Source organism: Salmo trutta, chromosome 34 (assembly GCF_901001165.1).
Source record: "Salmo trutta chromosome 34, fSalTru1.1, whole genome shotgun sequence".
Taxonomy (NCBI): Eukaryota; Metazoa; Chordata; class Actinopteri; order Salmoniformes; family Salmonidae; genus Salmo; species Salmo trutta.
Window position 1 is genome coordinate 31085579 of NC_042990.1, and position 24307 is coordinate 31109885.

General features: G+C 42.1%; 1 protein-coding gene across 1 annotated transcript in view; it reads left to right on the forward strand.

Moving 5' to 3' along the window:
• The first annotated feature begins 259 nt into the window (after nt 1-259).
• Nucleotides 260-24307, forward strand: part of calcr (calcitonin receptor) — an 81076-nt gene continuing 57028 nt past the window's right edge. The window contains exon 1 of the mRNA XM_029732623.1: nt 260-458. The gene's annotated coding sequence lies outside the window, so the exon portion shown is untranslated. The remainder of the gene's footprint in view (nt 459-24307) is intronic.

Genomic DNA, 24307 nt, shown 5'->3' on the forward strand with positions numbered 1-24307 from the left:
CAGTGTGTTTAACAGAGTGCTGAAACCTGCCGGGCAGTGACAATCCTAGGAGAAGCTCCGCCACATGCACCGTCTGCGAAACAGGAAGCGGCAGTTAGATGCATTTGGATTACCGGTTGGTGAACTGTCACAGAGTTAACGGCTACAGACGAGGCATTATCACCGCGAAAGCGTTAACCACGCGCCAGTCATAAAAAGTAGCCTTCATGACTACACTTCATTAAACAATTGTCGCACTTGATTGATTTTATTATTATTATTATATCGAGTGGACAATTTTTCTCCTTTTTAAAAAAATATTGTAAATTGACATTTCGTTTAATAGGATCACGGACGATGGAAGACAGTTTCAGAACAAGCTTTTCGTCTACATAGGCTGCAACATCGGGCTCTTCTGAAATACTTTACTATTGGACCCCGATTACTGAATTTCAATCTTTCAACCCAACTTTACCAAGGTAAGAGCTTTCAATTATCTTATTGCATTTATTTAATCACTTTTGGATTCGTATTCTTATTTGTCTGTCACTATCTCTCACTCCAGTAATACAATAACATAGCCTGCTAATCAAGAGTTATTGATGATAGTTCAATTTTGCAATTTTTACATAAATAAATTGCGCCCTTGTTTTCAGTTGCGCAGCTTGTGCTGAGCGGATGGCAGTGACCCTTCATCAACTCTGTGTATAATGCTGGGTCATATTTGGAATAAAATATGTTATAAACACCAAAGAAACACAATGGGAAATATTTGATGATTTAGCCGTGACTATAAACGGACATAGTGTAAGTGTATTTCGGAATGGATGGCATATTTGCTTGACCATATCAAGCAACCGGTCTCACACAATTTAACATGGTTTATAGGGCTGTGACATGATTTATTTCATATAAAAATAAAACGAAACAAATAAAATGCTTTGTAATGTAAAATGTATCGAGTTTTAAAATGTGTCATACCTTTAAAAACCCATCCCTGCCAAATAGACTAATGCTGTTGACACATATTCTGGATTTTTCTTTGAGCATGATATGCTGATGTAAGACATTTTCTCAAAGCTTTTGTACAAAACATTGCTTAGCCTACAATTTCCCCTTCCCATACTGTATAGCCACTTTCCCTCTCAGTGGTTTGGGCAGATTTAAAGTTGAATCAGTTGTGTGTCCTAGCAGTGCCATTTAAAGGAGCACAATATTTTACAAGACAATTCCAAAGTAGCCAGTTGAGCATTAATATTATTAATGTGCCTAAAGCAGCACCACTTTTCCCTCATGAAGAGTGTGTGAATGAGATGTGGTTGTGATTGTGTCTGGGGAGACAGTGGCTGTTATCAACGTCTCACAGACAGAATGCTGGACCAAAAGTCAAGCATACTGGACTACTAAGCTCTTGTATAAATCGGAGTGTGGTATAGCCTTAATAGTACCACAGTGTGTCCACTCAGACGATTTGATAGGCGACGACTTGATATGGACTTCTAATGACGAGACTAAATCTAGTGATAACTGCCATGACAGAGCCTTAAACCGTTCCTCTTATACATCAAATCTATACTTACAGAGAATCAGTAAGGCTACAAGCCAAATGACACCCTATTCCCTACATACCACACTACTTTGACCGGGCCAGGGACAGAAAGTACCCAGGTGGCTATTGTGGCTATATCTGGATGGGAGGCCTCGTTGAAATTATGAGTTCTGTTAATGTAATCATGTTTAAGGAAATGTATTACCCTCTGTCTGTCTGTCTGTCTGTCTGTCTGTCTGTCTGTCTGTCTGTCTGTCTGTCTGTCTGTCTGTCTGTCTGTCTGTCTGTCTGTCTGTCTGTCTGTCTGTCTGTCTGTCTGTCTGTCTGTCTGTCTGTCTGTCTGAACCGGCATTGATTTGATATGGGCTGAGGGGCTGTAAAAGCAATGTGCACAGATATGAAGGGACACTAGGACAGACAGAAACACACGCACATACGCAGATACACACACACACACACACACACACACACACACACACACACACACACACACACACACACACACACACACACACACACACACACACACACACACACACACACACACACACACATACACACGAACACACAGGCCGATTGGAGCTCAGTTGCATATGTCTGGTTGCTCTTTCTATCTGTGAGATTGGGGAGTAATACATCAGCTGTGTGATCAGTGATGAGTGGAGAGGCAGATATGCCCGACTGACGGGACAGCAGAGAGAAGAGAGTCTGGAGAGCAAGGAGGGAGATACAATTCAAATGAAAGTTAAACCTTGGTGCTGTCATGTCCCTGGGATGTGCCCTGGGAAAATGCCACACACATGCGCACGTGCACGCACGCACACACACACACACACACACAGACACACACTATCCCCCGCAGCCATTTCCATTCTTCCATATTGTTTTTTGAATCCCAAATTGTAGCTTTAAATGAAATGTGATGAAATGTGTTAGTTGTTGTGTGGACATTCTGTCCTTGGGCCTTTTGTGTACTGTAGATTTTGTGTAAGACATGCTTTCGTGCAACTTCATCTTGAAGTGGTTTTCTAAAATATGTCTTTCTCTTTTATCGACAGTAAAACATTTTACTGCGGGCTATGTCAAGACATTATCCAGCCAGAATGACGTGTTGAGTTTTCTTTCATTATAAAATATACAGTTGTGTATGAAGCTAGTGTGAGAGAATACAGCTCCCTTTTGGATACTTGTTCACACTGATGTATGGATGCAGCTGATCCCATAAACAATTACGTCCCCATAACATAGTAATGAAACTTATAGACAGCGGGGGACCCTGAAGCATGCTTGAAGGACAACGCATAGAGCTAACGATGGCAGGATGTGAATCTTACATTACAAGTATAATTGTTGCAATATGTGTGCTGTCAGTTTGAAATGAGCGCGTATCACTCATGTTCTTGAAGCAACATGATCAGCTGTCTTCGAACTACCGAAGACATTTTTAAGCTGCTGGAACACAAAGAGGAGCTGTTCTCTCTGAATCTATTTTGAATAGTGTTGGGTGGTGTGCCAGTTCTCCCCACTCTAAGCTGTTAACCATTTCCAGTGATTGAGCCCTGCTGTATCTACCTAACGTTCAGTCCTATATACTACACTCCGGGATGAACTTTCCCTTAGGTATGGCCCTAGGATCAGCTTCCCCTCCCTCATTCCTAAAAAACTGACCCAAGATCAGTATCCTCCTGCTCTCCTATACTACACTGTCTACCTATACTATACTGAACATCCGTCTGCATCAGTAGGTGGAGCTGATGTACAGTATAGTTGTGTGAGAGTGCTTCGATCACACTTTATCCTATGCAGAGCGTATGAGAGTAGATATATAGGAGAGTAGAGATATAGGAGATTAGAGATATAGGCTATTAGAGATATAGGCTGATTCTATTATGAGAGTAGAGATATAGGCTGATTCTATTTATTTCTTATTATTTATTTTTTTCACCTGTATTTAACCAAGTAGGCCAGTTGAGAACAAGTTCTCATTTACAACTGCAACCTGGCCAAGATAAAGCAAAGCAGTGCGACAAAAACAACAGAGTTACACATAAAGAAACGTACAATCAATAACACAATCAATAATAAAAATAAAATAAAATAGAAAAATCTATGTATAGTGTGTGCAAATGTAGAAAAGTAGGGAGGTAGGCAATAAATAGGCCATAGAGGTAGGCAATAAATAGGCCATAGAGGCGAAATAATTACAATTTAGCATTAACACTGGAGGGATAGATGTGCAGATCATGATGTGCAAGTAGAGATACTGGGGTGCAAAAGAGCAAGAAGGTAAGAAATAATATGGGCATGAGGTAGTTGGATGTGCTATTTACAGATTGGCTGTGTACAGGTACAGTGATCGGTAAGCTGCTCTGACAGCTGATGCTTAAAGTTAGAGAGGGAGATATAAGACTCCAGCTTCAGTGATTTTTGAATTCGTTCCAGTCATTGGCAGAAGAGAACTGGAAGGAAAGGCGGTGTAGAAATAAAGGCTGACTCTATTATGAGAGTAGAGATATAGGCTGATTCTATTATGAGTGTAGAGATATAGGCTCTGATTCTATTATGAGTGTTGATATATAGGCTCTGATTCTATTATGAAAGTAGAGATATAGGCTGATTCTATTATGAGAGTAGAGATATAGGCTCTGATTATATTATGAAAGTAGAGATATTGGCTCTGATTCTATTATGAGAGTAGAGATATAGGCTGATTCTATTATGAGAGTAGAGGTATATAGGCTGATTCTATTTTGAGAGTAAATATATAGGCTGATTCTATTATGAGTGTAGAGATATAGGCTCTGATTCTATTACGAGAGTAGAGATATAGGCTGATTCTATTATGAGAGTAGAGATATAGGCTGATTCTATTATGAGAGTAGAGATATAGGCTCTGATTCTATTACGAGAGTAGAGATATAGGCTGATTCTATTATGAGAGTAGAGATATAGGCTCTGATTCTATTACAAGAGTAGAGATATAGGCTAATTCTATTATGAGAGTAGAGATATAGGCTCTGATTCTATTACAAGAGTAGAGATATAGGCTCTGATTCTATTATGAGAGTAGAGATATAGGCTCTGGTTCTATTACGAGAGTAGAGATATAGGCTGATTCTATTATGAGAGTAGAGATATTGGCTCTGATTCAGATGTAATGTAGTCCAATGAGGGAGTGGCATCTGTTTTTGGAAAGATTTTGATGCATTATTGTGATTTTACTTCGTGGCATTTGCTATTTGTGTAAGTTGTACAATTAATTAAAATATAAATGTCAGTAATGAGTTTGTTTTCATCATGAAAAGACCATGGACAACCTCAGAACCCAGCCAAGCCATTTTTCTCAAAATGCCATTTCTCCCAACAGTCCTACATGGAGGCTATTTTTTTTTACAGCTATTTTCCTTCTGTTGTTTCATGATTGATACAATGCAGCCTAATGTATCTGTCATGTCTACTCCCGCTCCCCCACTCTGGTGCTTGACGTCACTGGTTTACTAACCACTGGTCCTGGCAACCCATCACTACGCACACCTGGCAACCCTCATTACGTACACCTGGCAACCCTCATTACGCACACCTGGCAACCCTCATTACACACACCTGGCAACCATCATTACGCATATCTGGCAACCCTCATTCTGCACACCTGGCAACCCTCATTACGCACACCTGGCAACCCTCATTACGCACACCTGCGCCGCATCATGAGGCACACCTGGACTTCATCATTACCCTAATTACTCACCCTTTATCTACCACCCCCTAGCATCACTCTTCAGGCAGTATTGGTTTTGCGTTCATGTCTAGACGCGTGCTTGTTTTGTATCGCTCTACGTTTGTTATTATTAAACTCGTCACCTGCTTCCTGACTCTCAGCATCATCGTTACAGTATCCAATCTAAAATGGTTATGATCAGTGAGCAGAAGACGTGTAGATGAACGGAGTTTACGCCTTCATATAAATTAACTAAGCCATACATATGCTTGTGGTTAAAGTTATTATTTTTTTTAGTATATGTTCATTTGGGCCTTTGTGGAAATCTTTCTCTCTCGTTTATTAGGGATCGCCTTCCCTGCCCTTTCCAGACTATTACTTCCTCTCTGTGTCAATGTCATGTCTCCCTTGATAGCTTTCTCGTTCTCTCCTGGGTGAAGGGGTCTAACTCTGACCATATTTAATTGACATGGATTGTGGAAAGAGAGAAGGAAGAGGAGAGGGTTTCTGTTAATGGAACTGTTCATCTAGAGAGAGCAGAGGGGATATTTAATGGCAGTGGTTCTCCCAACAACATTGGTTTTACTTTTGGTTTTGAGTTAGTTAATGCACCATACTATTGGTATGTAGATTTCACTTACAAATGTGAGGATTCAATTCAGCAAAGTAGGAGACAGCTGGAATACTGTTGAACCATGCATTGTTTCTCAGCCAGCCATGTTGTTACTCCTATGGCTGTCTTAAATTTGAGCCAGATTATAGCTTCAGACATGATCACTCTTTGATGATCACTGACATTCAGTAGCATTTGGTATTTTTTGTATTTTATTAGGATCCCCATTTATTTGTATTTTTTTATTTAACCTTTATTTAACTAGACAAGTCAGTTACGAACAATTCTTATTTACAATGATGGCCTACTCCTTTCAAACCCCGACGACGCTGGGTCAACGCTGGGACTGTCACGTCCTGACCAATATAGAGGATTATTTGTATTATTTGGTCAGGGCGTGGCAGAGGTATGTTTGTTTTGTATGGTGTTTTTTTTGTGTATAGCTTAGAGGGGTGTGTTATTTATGTGTTCCGGGGTTTTGTGGTGTATGTTTTAGTATGAGTAGGTTCTAGATTAAGTTTTCTATGTGCAGGTTTGGTTGCTGGACTCTCAATTGGAGGCAGGTGTTTCTAGTTGCCTCTGATTGGGAGTCCTATAAGTAGGTGTGTGTTTTGTTTGTCACTTGTGGGTAGTTGTATGTTAGCACTGCTTTTGTTTAGCCTGCTACACTGTTCCTGTCGTGAGTTTTGTTTATAATTTTTTTTCCTCGTGTTCACATTTAAAATAAATGATGATGCGCACGCAATCCGCTGCATATTGGTCCACTTTGTCCGACAGCGATTTCAACGTATCTTCTGACGAAGAGGAATGTGACAGAACTACCCACCACAACAGGACCAAGCAGTGGAGAAAGGAGCGGCACGAGGAACATATGGACTATACTGAGAGATGGACTTGGGAACAGATTCTGGCTGGAGAGGGCCCGTGGAAGAAGGCCGGGGTGGACCAGGAACGCTACCGGGGGACACGTCTGGCGAGGAAGCCGGAGAGGCACCCCAATATTTTTTTTGGGGGGGGGCACACGGGTAGTTTGGCTAGGCCTAGGAAGAGCCATAAGCCAGCTACCCGTGAGAGTATGGAGGAGCGTATGAGGTGGAGAGCGCCGTGTTTCGCTGAGGTGCGCACTCTCTCGCCCATACGTACGCACAGTCCGGTGCGCGCCATTCCAGCCCCTTGCAGATGCCGTGCTAGAGTGGGCATCCAGCCTGGTAGGAGGATGCCTGTGCAGCGCATCTGGTCGCCGGTATGCCTCCTAGGACCAGGCTACCCTACGCCCGCTCTACGTACGGCAACCATCAGGCCCCTGCACAGCCCAGTTCGCCCTATACCAGCACCCCGCTTGTACAGGGCTGCTAGTTCCATCCAGCCAGGACGGGTTGTGCAGGTGGTGAGGTCTAGGCCACCTGTGCGCCTTCATGGCCCAGTCTTTCCGGTTCCCACCTCTCGTGCTAACCCGGAAGTCGGTACCTCCAGTCCGGCACGACCAGTACCAGCAACCCGGACCAAGCTTCCCATGAGCCAGCCTAGTCCTATTCGGCCTGTTCCCGCTCCTCGCACTAGCCCTGAGGTGCGTGTCCCCAGACTGGCACATCCAGTACCAGCACCACGCATCAGGCTTCCAGTGCGCCAGCCCAGTCCGACTCGGCCTGTTCCCGCTCCTCGCACTAGCCCTGAGGTGCGTGTCCCCAGACTGGCACATTCAGTACCAGTACCACGCATCAGGCTTCCAGTGCACCAGCCCAGCCTCAAGAGCCCGGCACCAGCGTGCAGTCCAGAGTATCTGGCACCAGCGTGCAGTCCAGAGTATCTGGCACCAGCGTGCAGTCCAGAGTATCTGGCACCAGCGTGCAGTCCAGAGTATCTGGCACCAGCGTGCAGTCCAGAGTATCCGGCACCAGCGTGCAGTCCAGAGTATCCGGCACCAGCGTGCAGTCCAGAGTATCCGGCACCAGCGTGCAGTCCAGAGTATCCGGCACCAGCGTGCAGTCCAGAGTATCCGGCACCAGCGTGCAGTCCAGAGTATCCGGCACCAGCGTGCAGTCCAGAGTATCCGGCAACAGTGTCTAGTCCGGAACCGAGAGAGACTGCCTGTGACCCGGAACCGAGAGAGACTGCCTGCGACCCGGAACCGAGGGAGACTGCCTGCGACCCGGAACCGAGGGAGTCTGCCTGCGACCCGGAACCGAGGGAGTCTGCCTGCGACCCGGAACCGAGGGAGCCTACCTGCGACCCGGAACCGAGGGAATCTGCCTGTGACCCGGAACCGAGGGAATCTGCCTGTGACCCAGAACCGGGTGAGTCTACCTACGATCCGAATAATAAAAAGGATTAACTGTGTATCGAATGAGTCTACCTACAGTGTGGAACGGAAGAGGTCTGCCTACGATCCGGAACAAGGGTGTAGGCAGCCACCCTCCCTTCCCTCACTTTAGTTTAGGGGGATTTTTCTGTTTGTTTTGGGGTATTTACTGGGTTTTGTGTAAGGTGCATCTGGGGTCTGCACCTTTGGGGGGGGGGGGGGGTACTGTCACGTCCTGACCAGTATAGACTATTATTTGGTCAGGGCGTGGCAGAGGTATGTTTGTTTTGTATGGTGGGTTTTTTTGTGTATAGCTTAGAGGGGTGTGTTATTTATGTGTTCCGGGGTTTTGTGGTGTATGAGTAGGTTCTAGATTAAGTTCTCTATGTGCAGGTTTGGTTGCTGGACTCTCAATTGGAGGCAGGTGTTTCTAGTTGCCTCTGATTGGGAGTCCTATAAGTAGGTGTGTGTTTTGTTTGTCACTTGTGGGTAGTTGTATGTTAGCACTGCTTTTGTTTAGCCTGCTACACTGTTCCTGTCGTGAGTTTTGTTTATTGTTTTTTCCTTATGTTCACATTTAAAATAAATGATGATGAGCACGCAATCCGCTGCATATTGGTCTACTTTGTCCGACAGCGATTTCAACATATCTTCTGACGAAGAGGTTTGTGACAGGGACTCCAAATCACGGCCAGATGTTATACAGCCCATTAGCTGTTACATAAGCAGAGGCTACTCTTCCTGGGGTCCACATCAAACATGACATAATATAGAACATTAATAGACAAGAACAGCTCAAGGACAGAACTACAACAATTTAAAAAAATAGGCACATGTAGCCTACATATCAATGCATACACACAAACTATCTAGGTCAAATAGGGGAGAGCCGTTGTGCCACGAGGTGTTGCTTTATGTTTTTTAAAACCGGGTTTCTGTTTATTTGAGCAATATGAAATGGAACAGAGTTCCATGCAATAATGCCTCTATATAATACTGTATGCTATCTTGAATTTGTTCTGGATTTGGGGACTGTGAAAATACCCCTGGTGGCATGTCTGGTTGGGTAAGTGTGTGTGTCAGAGCTGTGTGTAAGTTGACAATGCAAACAATTTGGGATTTTCAAAACATTAATGTTTCGTATTAAAATAAGTGATGCAGTCAGTCTCTCCTCAACTCTTAACCAAGAGAGACTGGCATGCATAGCATAGTATTTATATCAGCCACCCGATTACAATGAAGAGCAAGACGTGAGGCCTGACTGGTGCAGATGTTTCACACAGGGTAGAAGTCTGTGCAGATTGTTTCAGATCGCTGTCATGGGGATTTAACCCGTAGATACAAGCTTGATTAATGAGCAGATGCTCTATGCATCATACATCTACACATATCATAAGGATTGGATGGAAAGGCCACAACAGATCAGCTTCTGCTAAAAACTGAGGAAAACACTGACAGTCAGCATTGAATGCTTAGTTCTCATTCCAGCCAGAAGAACCACAGACTTCGCCTAGCTAGCAAAAAGGCTTCACTGTTTTACAATCAAAATATCACACAAGCCTCTCAGAGAGACTGGAATAACTGTCTGGTTGAAAATTATCATTCATACAGCTGTCATTTTCTCACGGACATTCCTTAACCGTTGTGAGACATTTATCATTTTGACTGATTATGCTTCCCCTTCCCAAGTCTCTCGGTCAAGACGGCCTCTCAATAGGAATTAATTGTTCTACTCCTGATTGATTGTGTTTTGCCTGGCGACCTATATTTAACTAACTTTGGTACAAGCAGCCTATAATGCTTAATTGTCATAAGGTACGCCAGGAACAATCAACCCCACATTGGTTTGTTTTTCTTCTATTGATTATGAACCCTGGGGCCTGTCTTGGTGACTTCAAAGGAAGTATGCATCCCAAAATGGCCCCCTATTCCCTATATTGTGAACTAATTTTGACAAAGACCGATTGGGCTCTGGTCAAAAGTAGTGCACTATATAGGGAATAGGCTGCCATTTGGGAAGCAACCAAAAATGATCAACATTCTCCTCTGTTTGACCTTCTCAATCTCCTGAGAAGGTTACAAAACAAAGGTGGATACAGGAGATGAGTACGGAATTTGAGAAATGTCAAATTTACAAAAATATAATTAAAACATTAAATATACTTGCACAATTGTATTCTTATCTAGGCTACTGTTATGTGAACAGTGTTTACACATTGTAATTGTCTCCACACATTTTTTTTATAATACCAATTTCCCCTTCTGAGGGAGGGGGCTTGGGGTTATACTCTATACTTGATACATGTATTGGTTTTAAATTGTTTAAAAACAATTGATTACATAATGCTATTGATTTCTATATTGCTGCGCTAACATGCATCAACTCAGCCTTAGATAACAATCTGTTGAGAGCTACTAACCATGGTCAGTGGCGAACAGGCCCCCGGCTACCGTTAAACAAGCTTGTCAGAGCAACGGCTTGGCTTGAGTTCTCCATCCCTGAACCACAGCATGCTCCTCAGTGAACTATTTAACTAGAGACCAAGGGCTCATGATGAAATAACTAGTGTCCTGCAGCCCATTGGCCATGTCTGAAATCTGTCTTGCCTACTACTTACTATAACTACGTACTGTGTACTAATCGTACTACATACTATTTAGAACGTACTGTTTTGTACAAATGTATGCAGTAAGCAACAAATATCAACATACTACTCCTCCATACTGAGAATGTGTCATCTGATGCACAATTGTGTTTATTCCCGCCATTCGTTCATTTCAGTACAGCGTGTCACCTCATGCGATTATCAGCTATTGTCAAATACAAGTGGGTCTCCAAAGACAATTGTTTTCTTCAATAGTGTGCAGCAGATTCTACTAGATGAAAAGGCTAGTTAGTATGACATCCAGGCATTTAAAGCATACTCAGTTTTCAAAATTTCACATTCTATAAAACGTTATATTTTCGCATACCCTAAATGCCTACTCTTTAGAACGCAAGTAAGGGTATTTGGGACATGGCCACTCCCCTTTCTGAACCTACCCCTGTTCACTCTCTTTCTTTCTTTCTTTCTCACCTACACTGCATCTCAGCAAGTTGTTTTGTTCTTTTGATAATATATATATATTCAGCGTTTGACAAAATGTTGGTGTGTTTGGTTCACATCACACATTTTTATATTAAAACTCCTGTAATGCTAACAAAACTGTATAATTTAAGTTCTGCTGAAACTTTGAAAACTCTTTCAAAATGTCTGCCATGTCAGAGAGAGAGAACCTTTAATTAAAATGAACTAGTTTACTCATGATGTTGATAGATAATGATACATCGGCTGCCTCTGCCTGTCTTTGCCTTTCACTGCCAGGTTGCAATGATGAGTGAGAGGAGAAAACCTTAGAAAAGCACATCACTCTGTCTTCGAGATGGAAAGGGAGGAAGAGAAAGAAGGGATTCTTGGGAAAGGTATTTTCTTCTGGTGATAACTGAAACCACACACTAAAAAGAATGTGAGCAAGTTTTTCTGGACTTAAAAAAGGAGTTTATCAAGACTCATGAGTTATGAACCACAGATGGATTATCATATATAGAAAGGCTTATTTTGAGCCACCTACGTGTCAACATACAGGGTTCTGGGTTCTACTGGCTTCTTTTCTTCGTTTTTCTATCAGTTATTTCAAAGATCTTGACATGTTTTCATTGACTTGGAAAGGTTTTGGAATCTGTGTGGGTAGCTGGACAGGTATGACTGACAATAGTGAAGGTGAACGGGTGGTCACCGGTCAGGTGACTGATAGAAATGGAGGAGACTGAGGCAGGAATTCCTTTAACCATAAAGTGGTATATTTACTGGGTAGTTTGTCTGTGCTGCATAACAAAGGAAACAGAATATCATGTATTCAATCAAATTGGGATAAGTCGGACCGCAGAGTGAAGGAATAGCAGCCAACAAGTGCTCAGCATATGTGGGAACTCCTTTAAGACTTTTGGAAAAGCATTCCAGGTGAAGCTGGTTGAGAGAATGCCAATAGTGTGCAAAGATGTCATCAAGGCAAAGGGTGGCTATTTGAAGAATCTCAAATATAAAATATTTTGATTTGTTGAAACATTTTTTGGTTACTACATGATTCCATGTGCTATTTCATAGTTTTGATGTCTTCACTATTATTCTACAATGTAGAAAATAGTAAAAATAAAGAAAAACCCTTGAATGAGTGTGTGTTCTAAAACTTTTGACTGGTAGTGTATGTACATGTAATTTCGTTACACTTTAACCATATATCAATGGCATAATTGGCCTGTGATGATTTGTAGGGCCGTGATCAATGTCCATTGACATAACACAGTAGGTTTGAAGCATGCCCTCCAAAGCACGCTTCGCAATAATAACTTTAAACAATAACTGACGGCCCGCTCTCCCGATCGCAACAGATGGTTCAGATGATTCAGTGGATTTACGTTGATTCGTAGACGCACAGAATGTCTGGATTAGACGGAGTTGGGGAAGAGAAAGCAACGAGGCTCCTCCTTTTTTAATGAGTTGAGATCTGTCGGACATTTCCACCTGACCTAAGTAAAGCGCTCTGGCCCAGCTGCGCAAGTGGTCATGAATTAAACGGCGATTCCACCAACTACATGTGCCTTTTTTACAACTTTATCACAGGCAGTGAAATAACTTCAAATAATTGGGAGTACGCTGTTTGCCATAATAGATGGAATGGCCATAGTCCACTTTTTTCATTAATCAGTTGTAATATGCTGTACTTTATATCAAAGTCAGTAAAATCATTTGAAAGAATTGGGATTACACTGTTTGATTTGCCATAGATTTTTTAAACAAATTGTTTTTCTAAATCACAAAAACAAATTCTAAAGTAATAGATTGCACATTCCCTCAGAACTCCAGGCAGAAACTCTAGAAAAGTTTATTAAGTATTATTGTCAACATATAAAACTCAAAAGAAATGTGAGGACCGGCCTTAACGTGTCTATGATCTATAAAGACGTACAAAACTTGTGGTAAGCTCACCCCAGATGCCAAGTTACAGACTCGGCAACAGGGAAGTGTTTTCATGTGGTTGTCAACATTTTCCTGTACCATCCGTCTAACAGTATATTTTAGTAAATGGAAGAATTAAAGGAGAACGTTTATTTACGATGTCTTAAAACGATAAGTGCTATTTTTACCAAGACAGTTGCATAGTTGCATTATTACGATCTGAAATAAAGAAATACAAATGGGAGAGATAAGAACAATGCACAGGCCTGATTATGAATACTTAGGACTTATTGCCTTCTCTTCTAATCAATACAACACAACGGATGGCCATTCGTCATCATTAGTTTGTCCACTGAAACTTCCCAACAATACTAAATAGTCCCAATGTGTTCTCATATACAGTCTCATCAGAAACAGAAATGCTTTAAGACTGAATCAAATGAATAGCACCACAAAGGTAAATTCCTAAATGTAATGATTTCACAAACTTAGTTAGATCTGTGCAAAGTATCTCACATTAGACAGACCTGGGAAATTAGCTACAATATCCACTGCAGATTGCTTTGCTACACATAAAAGGCATTAGGCCATACCCAATTGTGTGATTAGTAAAAAGTGGGGTAATTTAGACTTAGCTGTCCAGACTCTCTTCCCTTCCTGCTCTTTAAATAGTTGCTATGAGGCCAGTTGTGGCAATGCTGAGAGAGAGAGAGAGAGAGAGAGAGAGAGAGAGAGAGAGAGAGAGAGAGAGAGAGAGAGAGAGAGAGAGAGAGAGAGAGAGAGAGAGAGAGAGAGAGAGAGAGAGAGAGAGAGAGAGAGAGAGAGAGAGAGAGAGAGAGAGAGAGAGAGAGAGAGAGAGAGAGAGAGAGAGAGAGAGAGAGAGAGAGAGAGAGAGAGAGAGAGAGAGAGAGAGAGAGAGAGAGAGAGAGAGAGAGAGAGAGAGAGAGAGAGAGAGAGAGAGAGAGAGAGAGAGAGAGAGAGAGAGAGAGAGAGAGAGAGAGAGAGAGAGAGAGAGAGAGAGAGAGAGAGAGAGAGAGAGAGAGAGAGAGAGAGAGAGAGAGAGAGAGAGAGAGAGAGAGAGAGAGAGAGAGAGAGAGAGAGAGAGAGAGAGAGAGAGAGAGAGAGAGAGAGAGAGAGAGAGAGAGAGAGAGAGATTTGAGCCCACTGACTGTTCACATAGATTAAGCAAAACAGAGAAAATCATAAAAATACATCCCTTTAAAGGCCATTAGTGTTTCCTTTTAACACTCGTTTGATAATGAAATAGGTTAAGACGGAATAGTGAGAGTAGACAGAAGTTAGGGTGCTTCCAGAAGTTAGTGTGCTTATTTTCTATTAGGGCTAGGCATGCAGTATTTCAAGAAAGAGAATTTTAAATGACCAAAGTGACGTTAATTACCTTTCATGTAAAGTCCCAGTGCTCATGGCTTAATTACAATAGCATTTAATTATTAAAATACACCGGTATTTAACAATCTCTTGACTTAGCCCATAAATTAAAGTTTTTTAACTTTCAAACTCACACCAGTGCCTGGATTTGTATTTTTTACATTTTACATTTACATTTAAGTCATTTAGCAGACGCTCTTATCCAGAGCGACTTACAAATTGGTGCATTCACCTTATGATATCCAGTGGAACAACCACTTTACAATAGTGCATCTAAATCTTTTAAGGGGGGGGGGGGGTTAGAAGGATTACTTTATCCTATCCCAGGTATTCCTTAAAGAGGTGGGGTTTCAGGTGTCTCCGGAAGGTGGTGATTGACTCCGCTGTCCTGGCGTTTTAATGCCACTTAGCACCCATTTGTGTTTATAATTTTGACTTTTTCTTTTAAATTATGATTCCCCTCCAAGAGCACCCTCTCTCTTCTCTGTATCACACCAAAACATGTGCAAGCCATTTTTTTAAACGGAACACAATTCTGTTGATATTCTACGGTAAAAACAACCTTTCTCATTGTGACATTTGAGGGACCCGGATTAGCGGTTTGCGTTTGAGTACAAACACAAGCTTACCAACATTCTTTTACCTCAAATGTGGTCTGTCGAACACTAGAGGTAAACATTCTCCTCTTTACCCTTTTTGATATTTCTCTCTGCTGAGACACAACGTCCCCACTGAGGTAGGGCATAGTGTGGTGATCAAACACTGCTCTCTCACGATGCGTTACTGTGAATGAGAACATGGTTCAGATGACAGGATTAATCGGATTTCAGGTAAATAACCCTTGGGGATGCTCCAGAAGATGTTTCCCCCATGTAGTTCCTCTTACTTCATCAGTAGGGGTCGATATGACAGGCTGCACTGCAGGGAATAGAGCCACTAGCACCATAGAAATAAAAGAGGCCCTAGAGTGGTTTTCACATAGAAATAAAATACACTAGAGTGGGTTTTCACAATAAAGTCAATGTGGATGCAGTGAAATTGCCATGGTCTGAGTGACGTTTTTCCGTTCTACTTATTATATTTCTATGGCTGGCACCACATTTTTTTCTTAATGATGGAATTAGATCCATTCAGGCACAATACAACTGTGAAGAATGTCCTGCTGGTGCTGTTCATTCATGATTTGAGAAATATTTAGACGAGGCCACGTTCCAGGACTGGGAATGCCGTGTGACCGACGAATCTGCTATAGAAACTGGATCCTTTGTATTCTCAGCTAACAAAAACCTTCCAAGAATCCTGATACGGCATGCAGATCAGATGACTGGGGATTTCTTTAAATAATGTGGTGTTGACTGTTGACACAACATGTGATTGAACATGTGGCAGTTTGGTTAAATGTTTTATTTTATGGATGTGATTAATGATGAGGATTAGTTGGCCAGGGAGAGGGTTCCGGTGCTTCTATCGTGACTCTGTCCCAACGGGTGCCAATTCAGCTGAACTGTCTGTGTTGCCTGACAATATGCAGAGCTATAGAACCAGAACCAGAACCCACTAGTCAGGCTACATTAACCCTTGTGTGGTGTTCATGTTTTAGTTATTCACCCAATGTTCCCGGGTCTGATGGACCCACAAAACAATACAGCCATAACATCTGGTGTCTCGGTTATCAAAGTGGATAATCCTGGAAATAATGTGGAAGTTTTCCAGAGACATTGTTGCACGGAAAAGTTATCTGCCAGTTTCTGCATCCCACAGGGATTCTGTGGAATCCCCATTGGATCTGAAAACACCAGCAAGGATAAGAACCCTAACGTATGCATGTAAATGAGTTTGGTCCATCTCCTTCCATCTCTCTCCAAAAACACGTCTTCCTTCCAAATTAGTGCAGTCCAGAATGATTTTCTGGATGGTGTCGGTGCTGAACAGTTCATAAGAAGACTTCATGTCCTGTACATGAGTAACCACCATCCGCGTCGGCCCTGGTTGCATCCCTATCACATTGCCAGCCATGCAGGGTAAGGAGCCACACATGCAAAACTTTTTATTTGTTGTGTCCCTCCCCCAATTTGCACCTGGCTAGGGTAGAGTATGGGAAAATACTGCATTTTTTACAATGTATCGAATCTATCGAAATAATGTATTGTAATAACATTGTGCAGGTTCCCGCAAAACATTGTGTAGTTTCACACACTACAAAGGGTAAAGAGTGCGAGAAAAGCGGGAGACAGGCAGAAAGCCAGGGAGACAGACAGGTTATTGGTGCTATGTTGAAACAGCAGGCCCAGGGAGGAGGAAGATGGAGATTAAGGCACACAGCAGACCTTTTTGTTTCATTTTTTACTTGTTTTCACCTACACACACATACTTTTCCCACACTTTTATTACCCTCGGGTGCAGCGTGCACTCAATGAAAATGTGTTCTTTTACATGTTCTTCACAGGATTATTTTCCTTTAGTTAACATTGAAAATGGGTCCCACAGACCCAAACAAGGGTTAACAGTTTGGGACCATTTTTCTCCCCAATTTTCAGTCTGATCACTGCAACTCCCCAACAGGCTCAGGAGAGGCAAAGGTAGAGTCATGCGTCCTCTGAAACATGACCCACCTAACCACACTCCTTAATCCAGAAGCATTAGAGGAAACACCATTCAACTGGCAATTGAGGTCAGCTTGCAAGCAACTGGCCCACCACATGGAGTCACTAGAGCACAATGAGCCACATAAAGCCTCCACTAACCCAGACGGCGCTGGGCCAATTGTGCACCATCCTGTGGGACTCCCGGCCAGTTGTGGGACAGCCCGGGAATGAACCCATGTCTGTAGTAACACCACTAGCACTGCAATGCAGTGCCTTAGACCGCTGCCCCACATGGGAGGATTGTATTTTTATAGTTTTGATAACTTTTCAGTGATATTCTCATTTTTATTGCAAGTTATTGTAATGCTTTAACATCTGCTAACAAAGCTATGATTTTTGCATAAAAAAATTACACGAAAAAAAATGTTAACATAAATGGTTTATTTTAGCTTTACATCTTTAAATTATTTTGCTAAATCCAAAAATGGTAGTAAAAAGAAAAGGAGATGGTCGGCATCAGAATCACAGCTGAACTGTAGCTACCTGCAATAGCAGCATCCTATACACTGTTCATGTCGAAGGAAACTGGGTGTTAGGAATACCTTTATCACTCTGAGTTAAGGATCCCTTCTCTGGCTGTCCCTGAAAATAATCAAAGCTGGAACAATCGTACAAAAACACTGTTGAAAAATAAATGGAAAGAGACAAAGAGAGACATCTATAGAAAGAGTGAGAGAAAGAAAGAAAGAAAAAAGAGAGCATGAAGAGGAGAAACTTCCAACCATGCAGGCAATACATTCTGTGGTTTGGCGGTAGCTAGTGTGCTGATTGACTGATGGTCAGGGAACCAACAGAACAATAAGATGATCACATACACATTCATCTAGATTCCCTGAAACCCAACTGCTGCCTTTCTCTTCTTCTCCCATACCTAATTTCTGACTGTCGTAATGTTCTCATGTTCTCATAGGGTGGCAGGTAGTCTAGTGGTTAGAACGTTGGACTAGTAACTGAAATGGTTGCAAGTTTGAATCCCTGAGCTGACACGGTAAAAATCTGTCGTTCTGCCCCTGAACAAGGCAGTTAGCCCACTGTTCCTATGCTGTCATTGAAAATAAGAATTTGTTCTTAACTGACTTGCCTAGTTAAATAAAGGTCTAAAAATTGCTGAGGCTGTTGGGTTTGTGAGCCACGATCACTCATTTGCATAAGAAATTATTTTTGAATGTCTTCTGTTTTTTCTTTGTGATATTTATAATGTATGTGTTAAATATATTTGCATGGTATGAGACTTGAACAATTGTAGTTTTTATATGGTACACAAGCAATATTATGTGGGGTTAATCTTGTTTTCAGAGAGAAAAACAAATTATTAGTATTCCTCTTCCCCATTAAGGTTAGTCAGTGTGTAGCTTCCCCCTTGGCTGTATTGTATCATGGAAGACTGATATCCCCCTGGAGTCCCCATTGACTTCACTGGGCTCTGTGTCTGGGATGTGCTTTTCCATTGTCTGCTTCTCTGCTCTTACAGAGCTTGTGTCCCAAATGGCACCCTATTTCCTATATAGTGCATTATTTGGTCAAAAGGAGTGCACTATCAAGGGAATAGGGTGCCATTGGGGACGTAGCCAGAGCTATTTCTGGCCGTTTATCGCCTCCTACCAGCTCTGATTTATCGGACTAATGTTGGTTCCATTCACCAAGCGCTGCACTTCCCAAAGCTCTTAGAAGCTCCCTTTGTGCACCTATAATTCTTCTAGAGTATATCTGTGCTCATTCTCTTTGATCTTTTGAACCTCTAGCATCAAAGAACCTCCCTAGATTGAGTTTTAGGATTTGGATATTTGAACTATTTGGCCTTCTATCTAGTCCACAGATCTATTATCTCTCCTAGATCCTCAGCTTTTGACCCTGAGGGTTTATCTTGATGCACCTTATAATTCAGTTCAAAGTTAAAAAATATGGCAATATTGTGTGATATATAGGCATGAAAAATTGGTACACATGTATATCTTTTTTTGAGCTGGACAATAATCGGGATTATTTCTGCTTGTGTTTTCCCCTTCACTACCTAGAGAGCCCAAAGCTCTGGCAGCAATATTCAATATGTCACTTTGGATCTGTCCTCCACTGTCTGCTTTTGGAGAATAGAGGAACAAATGTCACTCGCTGACAGATGAGATGTACATTGGTGAAAAAGTCAAAGGAAATCAACAGACTCAGTATAAACAGACCGAAGGTTGGCTAGATGAAAGGACTTGTTATTCTCCCCCTTAAAATAGCCCTCAGCCCTCATTCAAATGTAGATATCCGCATAATAGACGGAAAATCAAGGACTTTTTAGTCCCTCCAAAATACCTATTATGCAATGGTAGAGAAGGGCTGAAATCAAGGGCTTTAAACAACACAACATCAGTCCAGGGATAAACAAAATGTCAGAACTGTCAGGAGAGAATCTGCTCATCGGAAAGAAAAGCACTGTTGTTCCTTTAATTGAATCACATTTTCCGTTTGTTTCCCTTTGTTGATATCAAAGAGCAGACAACTGTGAAAATAGCGAGTCAATTATTGGATATTTGACAGCAATCACCACCTCAGCAAAGCTGCATGCCTTCATTGCCTTGCAGTAGAGCAAACAAACCGAGGATGTCCAGATCATGCTAGCATTACTACCCACAGGGCTGGAAGCAGAGTGGATTTAGAAGAAGCGGGGTGTATGATTTAGAGATGGCTGACTGTCTGCAACAGCTCTTGGATTGAATCCTGATAGAAAAACTTGTATTGGTCCGAGACCATAGTTTAAGTCTGGTCTTGCAGGTAGTTGGAGTTCATGAGTGAGGACTGTTATCCTGGTGAGATACTGTACACCAGAACTGGCTTTCAAATACTTTATCTGTGTCTGTTTGAGCTTGCCTGGCTTAATAAACAAACAGGAAAGTCCCAAAAACTGCAAACCCTTCCCATCTGGCACATCAGGCAGACTCAAGCAAACGCTCAAAGTTTTTGAATACATTCTGTTGAAACATTTGAAACCCAGGTCTGCGATACACATGGTGTTTTCATCCATATTGAAACTCTCCATGTACTTCCGATGTTTTCAACATGACAGAAACATATGACTGTAGTTCTGTCTGACCTGTGAATAAACTAGCAGGTTGGTTCCAGTTCTTTGTTATAATGCCTTTCCTCTCTATACTGGTGTTATGATATTCTATATACAGTTAAACAATAGAATGGTTTGAATCTCTGTGTAGCAGCACCTCTGTCTAATGAATTCCCAGTATGTCATATGACCTAGTTCCAGTACATAGATAGATAGTGAGGAAAACATCCCCAAACAACTGTCAATCTTCCTCTTTATTCGAGCATTCCCTCCGAGTCCCAGGGGTCCTAATGACATTAGCATAGGATACAATGACACACATGTAAATCAGTCTACAGAGATGTTAGAGCCGCAATCAACCAGTGCTGTATCCCAAATGGCACCCTATTCCCTATTCCTAGCTCTGGTCAAAAGCAGTGCGCTATAAAGGGAATAGGGTGCCATTTGGGATACATCCCAGATGTATCATTAACCTGGTGGATGCTGCTACTTCATCCTTCCCTGTTAGTGAGTGTGTTAATGAATCATACCCAAAATATTCAGACTGTTACTAACAATAGGACTTTGTTCACTGGCTAACAGACAGTACCAGTCAAAAGTTTTCGACACACAAACTCATTCAAGGATTTTTCTTTATTTTTACTATTTTCTACATTGTAGAATAATAGTGAAGACATCAACACTTTGAAATAACACATATGGAATCATGTAGTAACCAAAAAAGTGTTAAAACAAACCAAAATCGATTTTAGATTCTTCAAAGTAGCCACCATTTGCCTTGATGACAGCTTTGGACACACTTGGCATTCTCTCAACCAGCTTCACCTGCTTTTCCAATAGTCTTGAAGGAGTTCCCACATATGCTGAACACTAGTTGGCTGCTTTTCCTTCACTCTGCGGCCAACTCATCCCAAACCATCTCAATTGGGTTGAGGTTGGGTGATTGTGGAGACCAGGTCATCTGATGCAGCACTCCATCACTCTGCTTCTTGGTCAAATAACCCTTAAACAACCTGGAGGTGTGTTGGGTCATTGTCCTGTTGAAAAACAAATGATAGTCCCACCAGATGGAATGGTGTGTGAAAAGTGTGTAAAAAGCTGTCATCAAGGCAAAGGGTGGCTACTTTGAAGAATCTCAAATATAAAATATATTTTGATTTGTTTAACACTTTTTTGGTTACTACATGATTCCATATGTGCTATTTCATAGTTTTGAACTCTTCACTATTATTCTATAATGTAGAAAATAAGGAAAATAAAGAAAAACCCAGGAATGAATAGGTGTGTCCAAACATTTGACTGATACTGTAAATAAAAAACCTCAGTGTATTTCAGGACAGCTGTTAATGTCCAAATATTTTTTGAGAGGAGATGAAAAGATGGAAAAAGCTGGCTAATTTTAAGATATTGCCTCACTCTAAAACGGAGTGCTTAAAGGTTCAATCCTCAGAGCACACAGACAGGCGCGTAAGGAAGCTTATATGTGTGAGTTATGACAGGGTGGACTGGGAGTTTACGACACCCGACAGAATTCCATGTTGTCACATTCAAAGTGTTGAGGGAGGAAATACTGGTTGATTCTCAGCAGGCGCCCCCACAAACATAAAACCTCCGTTATAAATAGTTCCACCTAATGCTGCCTAAGATGGGCCTCAGTTCCAAAACACGGTCCAACATGGCCTTCTCCTGTTTAAACAAAACTCTATCCTTTTTCGTATTGTGTCCATATTCACTTGTTCACTCCCCTTCCCTAGCCCTGATGTCCTGTATTGAAGGCTCACCAGATAGTTCACTCCCCTTCCCTAGCCCTGATGTCCTGTATTGAAGGCTCACCAGATAGTTCACTCCCCTTCCCTAGCCCTGATGTCCTGTATTGAAGGCTCACCAGATAGTTCACTCCCCTTCCCTAGCCCTGATGTCCTGTATTGAAGAGGCTCACCAGATAGTTCACTCTCCTTCCCTAGCCCTGATGTCCTGTATTGAAGGCTCACCAGATAGTTCACTCCCCTTCCCTAGCCCTGATGTCCTGTATTGAAGGCTCACCAGATAGTTCACTCCCCTTCCCTAGCCCTGATGTCCTGTATTGAAGGCTCACCAGATAGTTCACTCCCCTTCCCTAGCCCTGATGTCCTGTATTGAAGAGGCTCACCAGATAGTTCACTCCCCTTCCCTAGCCCTGATGTCCTGTATTGAAGAGGCTCACCAGATAGTTCACTCCCCTTCCCTAGCCCTGATGTCCTGTATTGAAGAGGCTCACCAGATAGTTCACTCCCCTTCCCTAGCCCTGATGTCCTGTATTGAAGAGGCTCACCAGATAGTTCACTCCCCTTCCCTAGCCCTGATGTCCTGTATTGAAGAGGCTCACCAGATAGTTCACTCCCCTTCCCTAGCCCTGATGTCCTGTATTGAAGAGGCTCACCAGATAGTTCACTCCCCTTCCCTAGCCCTGATGTCCTGTATTGAAGGCTCACCAGATAGTTCACTCCCCTTCCCTAGCCCTGATGTCCTGTATTGAAGGCTCACCAGATAGTTCACTCCCCTTCCCTAGCCCTGATGTCCTGTATTGAAGGCTCACCAGATAGTAAAGGCTTGTATTGAAGAGGCTCACCAGATAGTAAAGGCTTGTATTGAAGAGGCTCACCAGATAGTGAAGGCTTGTATTGAAGAGGCTCACCAGATAGTGAAGGCTTGTATTGAAGAGGCTCACCAGATAGTAAAGGCTTGTATTGAAGAGGCTCACCAGATAGTAAAGGCTTGTTTTGAAGAGGCTCACCAGATAGTAAAGGCTTGTATTGAAGAGGCTCACCAGATAGTAAAGGCAGATAGTAGAGGCTCACCACCAGAGTACTTGACACTGCCTGCCTCTTCCTCCCTGTATTCCATTCCATTGTGTAGAGAATAAAAGCTGCTCTCATAGTGAAGGGTGCTCCTTCTCAAGGGCAGAAGAGGAGAGGAAAGAGCTGGCATGCATCTGAAATGGCACCCTATTCCCTATTTCAGGGCTCACTAGGTGGTAGGTAGCCTAGTGGTTAAGAGTGTTGGGTCAGTAACTGAAAGGTCGTGGGTTTGAATCCCTGTACTGACCAGGTACAACGTCTGCCAATGTACCCTTGAGCAAGGCACTTAACCCTAATTTCTCTGGATAAGAGTGTCTGCTAAATGGGTGCCCATATGGAAGTGATCAGCTAGATTTATCCGCAGGCTGTTTTTTAATTTTTATTGAGTGGATGGTCGGTGGGCCAGAACATAATTACATATAATTTGTAAACAGCAAATTGACCGCAAGAACCCCAAACAGATATATTTGAATAAAACAATAATTTCAAACCGTGCTTACATTTGTATACGATCGCGTGTCTCTCTATTATGCGTGGGAATACTAGGGGGGAACAGATTTCTTAAATTAAAATCACAATTGCTGATTTCCCTGTGTTTTTACAGTTTACTGGTGGGCCACCAATTGAGGAACCCTGCCCTATATAGTGCACTAGTTTTGAATACAGTAAAAAGTAGGGCACTATAAAGAGAATAGGGTGCCATTTGGTACACAACTCTGGTCTGCTCATGCAGGGATTAACCTCCTGTGCTCTGTTAGAATAACTATAGGAGAAGGAACAGGTAAATACATTGGGTTACAGCTCAACAGCTTTTGCTCTTATGACCGATCTCATATTGAATTTTATATGGAATTTGTATTTTTCATTGAAGAAAATGGGCTTAAAAATGTTATTGGACAAGATAAGTATTAAGTCAAGGTTTGACCATTAGGATGAAAAACGCTGTCTGTCTCTTTGGATGCTTGGATACATGTGTTTATCCATTACTGATAGGATAAGGTGTTACTGAGCTCATTTATCCAAGCTGGTCTTCACAATAACAACATTGGTGAAATAACTTTTTTTATTTATCTACTCAGGTGTAAGCCTGCAGCTCAAAAGTTAAACAGTTAAACAATAAAAATGTTTACATCCAACACAGGCAGGAGATTATGGCTGTGCATTAGCTATTAACCTCCTGAGACGGCCTGCAGTACGGATGTACTTGTCCTCATGCTCAGTTGTGCACCGGGGCCTCC